This window comes from Lemur catta, chromosome 14, assembly GCF_020740605.2.
Source record: "Lemur catta isolate mLemCat1 chromosome 14, mLemCat1.pri, whole genome shotgun sequence".
Taxonomy (NCBI): domain Eukaryota; kingdom Metazoa; phylum Chordata; class Mammalia; order Primates; family Lemuridae; genus Lemur; species Lemur catta.
In genome coordinates, this window is record NC_059141.1 from 46,513,451 (window position 1) to 46,522,930 (window position 9,480).

The 9,480-nt window shown below is 42.5% G+C and overlaps 1 non-coding gene across 1 annotated transcript; it reads left to right on the forward strand.

Moving 5' to 3' along the window:
- The first annotated feature begins 4,166 nt into the window (after positions 1–4,166).
- TRNAS-UGA lies at positions 4,167–4,248 on the forward strand. The gene has a single exon. It is a non-coding gene; the product is annotated as a tRNA-Ser (tRNA).
- Positions 4,249–9,480: the final 5,232 nt, after the last annotated feature.

Here is a 9,480-nt window from a genome sequence, read left to right on the forward strand (position 1 = left end):
AATGAATTGCTTAGGCTTCAAAAGTATAGTCATCTGCAATGCAGCAATTCCTTGATAATTATTTTCATCACTTCAGGATGCCTGTAATTTACCAACTAAATCTTCATGAAGGCTTTATTGCCAATAACTTAGTAATTTTCTTTGTCCAACTTGTACTAAATTTTCTTACATATGGTGTCCAAAATGTACACCTAGAGTTATTCTCCAATTAATGTGAAATTAAAGAATCCTAAATCGTGACTAATCCCCTAAAACTCTGCAGTTGTTGCCAACTCTATTCCTTTCAAATGAAGTACAAAAACACACAAGGCAGCTAAATTAAAATTATCAGACTCTGATCACCTCTTGTTGGTTACTATGTGTGTGTTTTGTGTGAGATTTCCACAATAACACAATTTTTCAAAGGAAAGAACAGTCTGATTGGCCCAGCTTGAATTGTGTAGTAGGCAAGATTCTAAGATGGCCCCCAAGATTCCTAAACCCTGCTGTTAAACGCCCTGTATAAATAATGCTTACTTGGACAGGACTTATGAATATAATGGAATAGTCACCTCCATGATTGCATTATATTATATAAAACTACATTATAGCAGACTAGGCAGAAATTCTCCTGCTGGCCTTTGGGAGCTGAGAATGCCGCCTCCCCAACCCCCACTGACAACCAGCAAGTCCTAAAACCACAGGAGCTGAATTCTGCCAATAACTGGTGATCTTAGAAGAAAATCCTAAATCTCAGGTGAGATTACAGGCCCAGCTACCACCTTAAGACCTGATAAGACCCTGAACAAAAGACTCAATCAACCCATAACCACACTCCTTACCTACAAAAACTGTGACACAATAAATTTGTGTTGTTTAAGCCACTAAGTTTATGGTAATTTCTTATGCAGCAATAAAAAATTCACATGCCCACTCTTTGGATACCTTGAGTAATAGCCAAAGTAAGGTTTCATCCAACGGGGAAAAGGTGGTCCTCCTTAAGCACAATTGGGGTGTCATTATCAGTCAGAAGGATGGATGCTAGAATAAAGAAGAAAAAGATTATCTACACATGCAGTATGTGACATCTCATATATGCCTTCAACACTCAACTCACAACTCTCCCCTACTGTAGGCTTTGTCTACTGCCATATGTACATATTGATTTATGTGCCACTGTGCCAGAGACTAACAAAGAATACATGAGGGCAACAAAATCAATGAGAACACTAGGCTAATATTACAAGTTATAGTCCTAAATCCGCCACTACAGTCATGCATCGCTTAACAGCAGGGATACATTCTGAGAAATGCATCATTAGGTGACTTGGTTTACATCATAGAGTATACTTACACAAACCTAGATGGTATAGCCTACTACGCACCTACTGGAGTGGGGAACCTGCAGACTTCTGATTTCAAGATTGTTCTTTTTTGAGCACCAAAGGAGGCAAGAAAAGCTTCATCTTTCTCTGCTGCACCCCTTTTAATAAAAGGATTTGTTCTATAAAATTTGGATTCAGTTAAAGGGCTGCGCCTAAGGATCTAGAAGGCTACATGGGGCCTTAAGGCCACAGGTAGCTGCTACAAACCTGTACAGCATGTTACTGGACTTACTGTAGGCAACTGTAACACAATGATAGGTAATTGTGTATCTAAACATATCTAAGCAAAGAAAGGTACAGTAAAAATACAGTATTATAGTTTAATGGGACCACTGTTGTGTATGCAGCCCAAACATCGTTATGTGGCACATGACTAGTTATGTGAACTTGGGCAAGCCACCCATGGACCACATTTTCCTGTCTGTAAATGAAGGGACTAGACTAGCTTTAATGTTTCTTCCAACAATAAACTTCTATGATTTTATAAAATGTTCCAAAATACTGCACAAAATAATTCAAAATAAATTATTGATTTGCTATAAAAGAACAAAGAAATGCCACACTGCTCCCAATCACATATCCTGTCCCTCCCAATATTCTGCCTCTGAACATGGCACCAAGAAAGGTTTTCTCAGAAGGCCACAAGATATTTGCCTTCCACACCCAAAGTAGCCTAATAAAAACCACCACATAAAAAAACAGAAACTGGGGGTGGCAAGGAGGAATGATGCTATCAGAATCACCAGGGAACCTTTACAAACTAAAATTTGCATGGTTGCAAACCAATGTTTTGTAATATTATTGTCATGAATCAGGTACATATGTATTTTACTTCTTTTTCCCCAACTTGCCACTCATTGCATTTAAGTGATAATGCTAAAGACCTAAGGTTGGAGCCAAAAAAATGTATTTGGAAATACACTCTTTTGGGGGCAGGGGAATTTATAATAATTTTGATCTTCTTGGCTTATTTTAAACAATATGATCCATCAGCATAAAAAAGGTCATTTCACTTTTTTAAAAGCCCACATTAATTCAAACAAGCTGAAAATTAAATGTTAAACATAGGTATTTCACTTTTGAAATGTTGCAAAGATACTTTAAGCACAATATTCTCACCAAATACACATTGCCTTTATAAGATTCTTTTCCTCTGCATTCTTTCCCCTCCAAAAAAAAAAAAAACCCCTCAGAGTAAAAATGTTGATTGAACAATTTTAACCATAATCAAGTCCTACTACAGTCAAGCTTTTAAGCAAGTGAAGAGAATTCTTAAACGGGGAAGGGGAGGTTAAGAAAGAAAAGGAGCTTTCAGTAAATATTATCATCATTCAATTGCACAGAACAAAAAAAAAGGACTTCAGGATGAAGACACAAGTAAAAAATGATTAAGATTAAATTCTAGAGCACATGTAGACTCCAAGAACAAGATAAAAAGATAAAAATGCACTTCTTCTTGAACAGTGTCTACTGGAAAAAGTGCAAGTGAAACTCATGTAGATGATAAAATTTATGCTGGGAATGTTGGGAATAATTTTGTTCCCAAGCACATGCACATGCACAGAGAAAACGGGACCACTTCTGTAGTTCTGCCAAATTAAAAAACACAAAAAGATAAAATTCCTAAAAAAAAATTTCAAATTAGACAAAACTTATTCTCACAATTCTCAAGAATCCTGCTCCCCTTCCACAATTAAATGTGTACACTAGACACTAAGCATAATGTGTTAAGAGAAATAGTATGGGAAAGTCTCGAGAAAATTTGCACACCTGTCAAAATGAGGTCACTTAACATGGCGGCTTCCAAAGGTCAAAGATTTGCCTTCATGCCTTATAAAATGTACCATTATGAGAAGGACGGTGACGTTTCCATGAACACTCTTAGAAACTTAAATTAGTAAAAGGGCTTCTATTATTTGCCTCAAACTGTCCACCAACAGACTTTCGGCAGCACCACAGCCGCGGGGCGGCGCTGCGGGGGCGCAGTGAAGTCGGCGGCGCCAACCCGCGGGCGCCACCCCGGGCCCGTTTCCTGAGGAGGGCGGCGCCGCACGACCTGGGCTCTGAGAGCTTTTGCGCCAGTAAACCGCCTAGGGCAGTAGCCACACTGAACAAGGAAGGAAACTCATGGCATTTAAAGGTAATGAATGCAGACCTAATGCGCAGAACTTGGTTCTCAAACCACGACCACGGATTCCCATCTCCTGAGACAGCTGAGACCGCATTTGGGGCCTGATCTCTCCCAGCTGAGTTCGGGAATGAGGGGGATCACTGGGCAGAGGAAAATGGGGGAGAGCTGCCTGGGCAGAAGCCCGGGATAGACGAGCCCACGGGGAACACCCCGACTTCTCACACTTCCCGCCTCATTCCGCAGAATTCTGAAGGCGACCCTGCCTTGGCGGGAAACGCTGAGGGAGACGCCTCACGCGCAGAAATGCGGAAATTTTCGGGAACGCGGGCCCGCAGCACGGAACAGGACAGGTCTTTGTTTCACAGCTCTCTCGTAGACATAATAAAAAAGCGGGAGGGCAAAAAGCAGATCAGTGACCAGAAGCCAAGCGAGGTTACAATTTTCAGAACGCAGCGAAATGAAGGGTTTCTAAAATCTGAATGTACCCCTGCTTAAGGTGATTTCTATTATTTCTTCGCGTCCTCGCTGTAGTTCCCGCAACCCGAGCCCTCAGCCCAGGCCTCCTCTCAGCGGAGCTCAAGGGAGCGTTGCAGGCCCTGCCCCTTTGCGGGCCTGGCGCGAGCGCAGTGGTTGTTACACTAAAGTGTCTCCGCCTTTCTCTTTTCTCCATGGCAGCGATGGCCGAGTGGTTAAGGCGTTGGACTTGAAATCCAATGGGGTCTCCCCGCGCAGGTTCGAACCCTGCTCGCTGCGGAAGTGGCCGTTCCTTTTTTTCTTTCAATAGTCACCCTCAACAGAACGTCTTTATTCTTCCTCCTTTATCTCCCATGCTTGCCAGCTAAATGGCGCGACTAGGGAGAGGTTTAATACACCAAAGAAAATCCGGTAACTGTCAGTACGGCAAACATAAACTATTTACATCTAGGGGAAAGCCTTTCCCTGTCCTAAAAGGCAAGGGAACAGTTTTAGAGTCTTTGTACTCAACGTGAAAAGCAGGTTGGCAAAATAGATATAAAACGAATATAAACACTGACGGAAGTTTTCTGGTTACGACAGCCTGAACAAGCTATCATGTCACTGAAACTAAGGGCAAAGCTATGCCACCTTTCTTTCCATCCCAGAATCAGTTTCCACCACATCGAAAAGTGATGTGAAATTGGAGATAAAAGAAATATTAAAGTTCTACTTATAAAACATGTTAGATACATCCACATAATGGAACACTATGCATGTAGCCATTAAAATGATGTTAATGTCGCGGGAAGGACTTCCCAAGGCATTGCCAAATGCAAAAAGTAGGACAGATGAGAAAACAGTATACTAGATTATGAATACATTTTTGTGAAACTATTCATTTATACACCCATCTATGTGAGAAGAATGGGGGAGAAAGAGAGAGAAAAACAAAGAGAGAATGAATGGAGGCTGGAAAGAAATACACCAAAATGTTATTAGTGATTATTGTCTCTGGGTGGTGTGATTTGGGGGAATTTTAATTTTCTTAATAGATAGTTTTTGGCTTAACTGGGTTTTTCAAGACCTGCGTGGTGAGGCTGGGCGTGGTGGCTCATGCCTGTAATCCTGGCACTCTGGGAGGCCGAGGCGGGTGGATCGCTCGAGGTCAGGAGTTCCAGACCAGCCTGAGCGAGAGTGAGACCCCCGTCTCTACTAAAAATAGAAAGAAATTATATGGACAACTAAAAATATATATATAGAAAAAAAATATTAGCTGGGCATGGTGGCACATGCCTGTAGTCCCAGCTACTCGGGAGGCTGAGGCAGTAGGATCGCTTAAGCCCAGGAGTTGGAGGTTGCTGTGAGCTAGGCTGATGCCACAACACTCACTCTAGCCCGGGCAACAGAGCGAGACTCTGTCTCAAAAAAAAAAAAAAATGCAATTAAATCCTGCAACTTCCTGATCAGAGTTCAAAGGCTTTAAACATAAATAGGCTGAAGTGAGTGTTTTGCAAATTACTCCTTCCCTTCTAAATCCAGGTCCTATTCATTCCTCATCCCAGTTTATGGCATTTCCAGCCATGGAGCCCGACATATCCTCTTGGAATCATCCTGATACTTCCCTATCCCTCACTGCATTTCCTATCCAACCCAAGTGCTAATGAGTTTACCCCTAAATGTGCTGAGAATCCACTTTGTTCCATATCTACCACTACTACTGAGTCTAGGTCAACACGACCTCTCATCTTGACTACTTTTCAGCCTCTAACTCTCTCCTACGTCCACTCTTCCCCCCTCCAGTCCGGTCTCCATAAAATAAAATTTTCTTTAAAAACGCACATTTGGTTTTATAACCCTTCTCCTCAAAACCCTTTTGGGAATTCCCACGTCCTCTTACAATAAAGACTAACATCGCTAGCATGACCCCGTGGCTTTCCATGACCTGCATGGCATACCTACTAGCCTCTCCCCTTCATTCTCTGGCCAGTTCTTTTAGTTCCCTGAAGGGACCAAATTCTTTCCCACCTTAGGAATTTTACACATGTTCCAATGTCAGCCTCCCATCAAATTGGTCAGGCCCCCTTCCTCTGTGATTTCATACCATTTTATTCTTTTTCTTCACAACAACATATCATGTTTTGTGATTCATTAGTGTGAATATTTGCCTAATTTCTCCCTACATGTGAGTGTGTGTGTGTATGTGTGTGTGACTACTAAATCCCCTTGTCTGGTTTTTAGTGGGTCCTCAATAAATAATTTTGTTGAATGAATTTTATGGCTGTGAGGACTAGAAAGCAAGAGGTCTCAGAAAACCTGAAGGGATTGTTACAGTCTGAGTTTTGTGCTGAAAAAATCATTAATCTGCCATTCTGCTTCTGTAAAACCTGCTTGCTCCTGCTTGCTACCCCCAACACAGAAATTCCTAAGTGACTACAACACCCGTGTTCTGCGTAAAATGATGACAGCCCCCACGTTTTGCGTAAAGCTATTATGGCACTCATGTTTTACGTGAACAAGATATGGGCCAGAGCCCAAACTGCCCAGATCCTGTTACACCAAAGATAAGAAAATGATATCATGCTTACTCAAGGTTTTTTGTACACGTGCTTGCTCTGTCTTAGTAATTGTCCACCCACAAACTTACACTATAAAAACTTTCTGTTTCAAAGGCTCACTGCTGCTCTCTGTGCCGCCTTTGGGCGGCGCAGAGGGCAGTCGCTGGCCAGCTAATAAAGACTCCTGATTTGGCTCAATTCGGTCTTCAGGTGGTCATTTCTCGCATCTCAGACCATAACATTTGGAGGTTCCACCGAGATCCTGCCCTAAGATAGAGCAGGTGGCGACCACCGGTGCCTGGAGACCAGGTGCAGAGTCGAGTGTCTTGCCCAGGGGAAGGCCTCTGAGAGACATTCCTCAGCCCCAGGCAGAGGCTTGACAATGCACCGCCCAGGCATCTTCAAAACTGCAAATTCTTCTGGATGAGTCTTCTGATTCTGTTCCCGGGGCAGATGGGAACCGGCTCTAACAGGATAACAGGTAGAGTCTCCAATGAGGAAGGGTAAACTCTGTTTTCCTTCAACATTGGGAATAAATTAAAACTGCGTCTGAAGAGATTTGTGCCCTGACTGCATAGATTCACAGGAATATTGCAGCTGAACACCTGATATATTGCAACACTGTTTAGCATGATTTATGAAGCTGTTATTTTGTTTTAACACACTATGTTCGTTGTAAAGGGACTTTCATCCCCTGAGGTTTCATTAATGGCAGCATCATTGTGTGGTGAGGCAGTGGAAAAAGGAACTGAGACATAGGGTCGGCCTAGGACATGTGCAAGGCTTGTATTTCAAGTCTCCTCTGGAGGGAATGCCCACTTCTGGAGGTCTTGTTCCCCAATGTGCCCCTGTCCCCAAAAACATCTGACCCCAGGCCCTCTCTATGTGCCAGAGTGCAAACAATAATGCTCATAATAATACCTAAGTCTTAGCTCCTGCAGGGGTTAGAGAGACAGAAGCTCTGAGACTGGAATTTTCAGGCTAAACAGATGGCCCATTCTATCTGAAGCACTGATGGAGAAAACTTAGAGCTTTCAGATCTTATTCCAACAACTAGTTTCCTTCCCAACCTGCGTGAAGCTGATCAGTCAAGCCCACCCAGGCTCATAGACTAGATGCCACAGGAAATGAGTTGTTTCTTTCCCACCCTCCCCCACACATACTCATCAGTCCTTGGTCCAGGGACAGTCTCTCATGGCCTAAAGAGTAGACGTGCTTTGTCTGGTGCTGGGCCACCAGGAGAGGCATGTGTGAGCAAGGTCAGGTCTCTGTTGGTATCTCAGGCCATTTAGAAGAATCTAGTGACAGAGAAGGTGGCCCATGGGCTTTATGCTGTTGATGCTTTCTGTACCTGAGGTCAGGGATGGAGAAGAGACTAGGATTGGTAAACTTCTCACTTGGGTGCTGAGGTGGGGCACAGCTCCAGTACACTAGACTCATAAATCCTCTCGTCCCCAACCCAAGGATCTCAGAGCCCCTTTGTTCTTTTAATTTTCACTCTATTAAAACCTCCTACATCACATGTGTCCACAAAGACTTTGTGGGAATGTATTTCCCAACCAAACATATTCATTTGACACAAAATTCTCAGAGTATTTGTCCAGAACGGGAACTTCAGACATGTTTTATCTGATACCAGAAGTCATTCCAAGCGATGTGTATACACAGTGTCCATCTAAAAGTTACTTGTCTTCCAGATGTTAAGACACAAACATCAGTGGAGACAGGGTGTTAATGTTTTGAAACGACTGGTGCTTAGGATGTTGGAGCACAGAAATTCTGCACTTAACTTTTCGTACATGCCTCTTCTAGTGAGGAGGTTAGCAAACTTTTTCTATAAAAGATCAGCCAATAAATATTTTAGGCTTTGCAGGCCATGTGGTTTTTGTTGTAACTATTATACTTAACTCTGCCTTTGTGTCATGAAAGCAGCCACAGGTAATTTGTAAATAAATACATGTGACTGTTTTACAATAAAACTTTATTTACAAAAACAGACAGTGGGCTGTATTTGGCCCACAGCTATAGTTTACAGTCCCTGCTCTGGAGGATTTTCTCCACTATAATTAAAAATGTCCTCCTCAGTTATCACTGTGAAAATATGAATAATTGGGATACTGATAGGAGACTGGTTACATTTCACTAGGTCTTCCCAGTTTATACATATCTGTGAAATCTTATGATTTCCATTAACATAAAGATGTATCAAGAAAGGACATCAGTAATATACACATGAGGCAAAATTGGGAGTGAACGTTTTCCAAAGTCATTTTCTCCCAATACATCAGAATGCCCCGGAACCTTCCAAAATCCTCTCCTGTACACTGTGCTTGTCTGCTCCACTTGCAGTGAGACTGGGTGGGGTGCAGGTCCTGGAAAGGCTTACTTTATTTTCTCCTCTTTCTGTAGTTTGCCCCATAGCCAATCCTCTGGAAATAGGACGTACTGTATCTGCTGTTGTAAACAAAGCCTTACAGCCCTTGAGCATCTTAAGGTGTGGTCTGAATCCAGGTTTGCAAGCTGATTTGTGAAGTAGCTTAAAGAAGTGGAAAAAAGGGGCCTTGAGGCAAGAGCCACCAGGCTTCAAATCTAGGCTCCTTCCCTTTTTTGCTGTGTGACTTTGGGCAGGGTACATAACCTCTCTGAGCCTTAATTTCCTTGTCCTCTTATCCACTAAGTGGTAATAATAATTACTTCTACCTCAAAGCATTGTGGTAGTAGTAACTGCCATTTTCTGGAGCCCTAACCACAAGCCAGGCCCTGGGATAAATGCTCATCTCATTTAACCTCCAAAACCGACCACAACTAGTTTACAGATGAGGAACTGAGGCTGGGATCACATGCTGTTATTCTTTTCCCCTTTCCCCAGAACAGGTCCTTCATAGACTGTTTCTGCTTGAAGGAGCCATAGGACAGGGATGAAAGAAGTCATTTGATTCATGTTACTCAAAGAGTGGAATATTCTTTGCTCTTT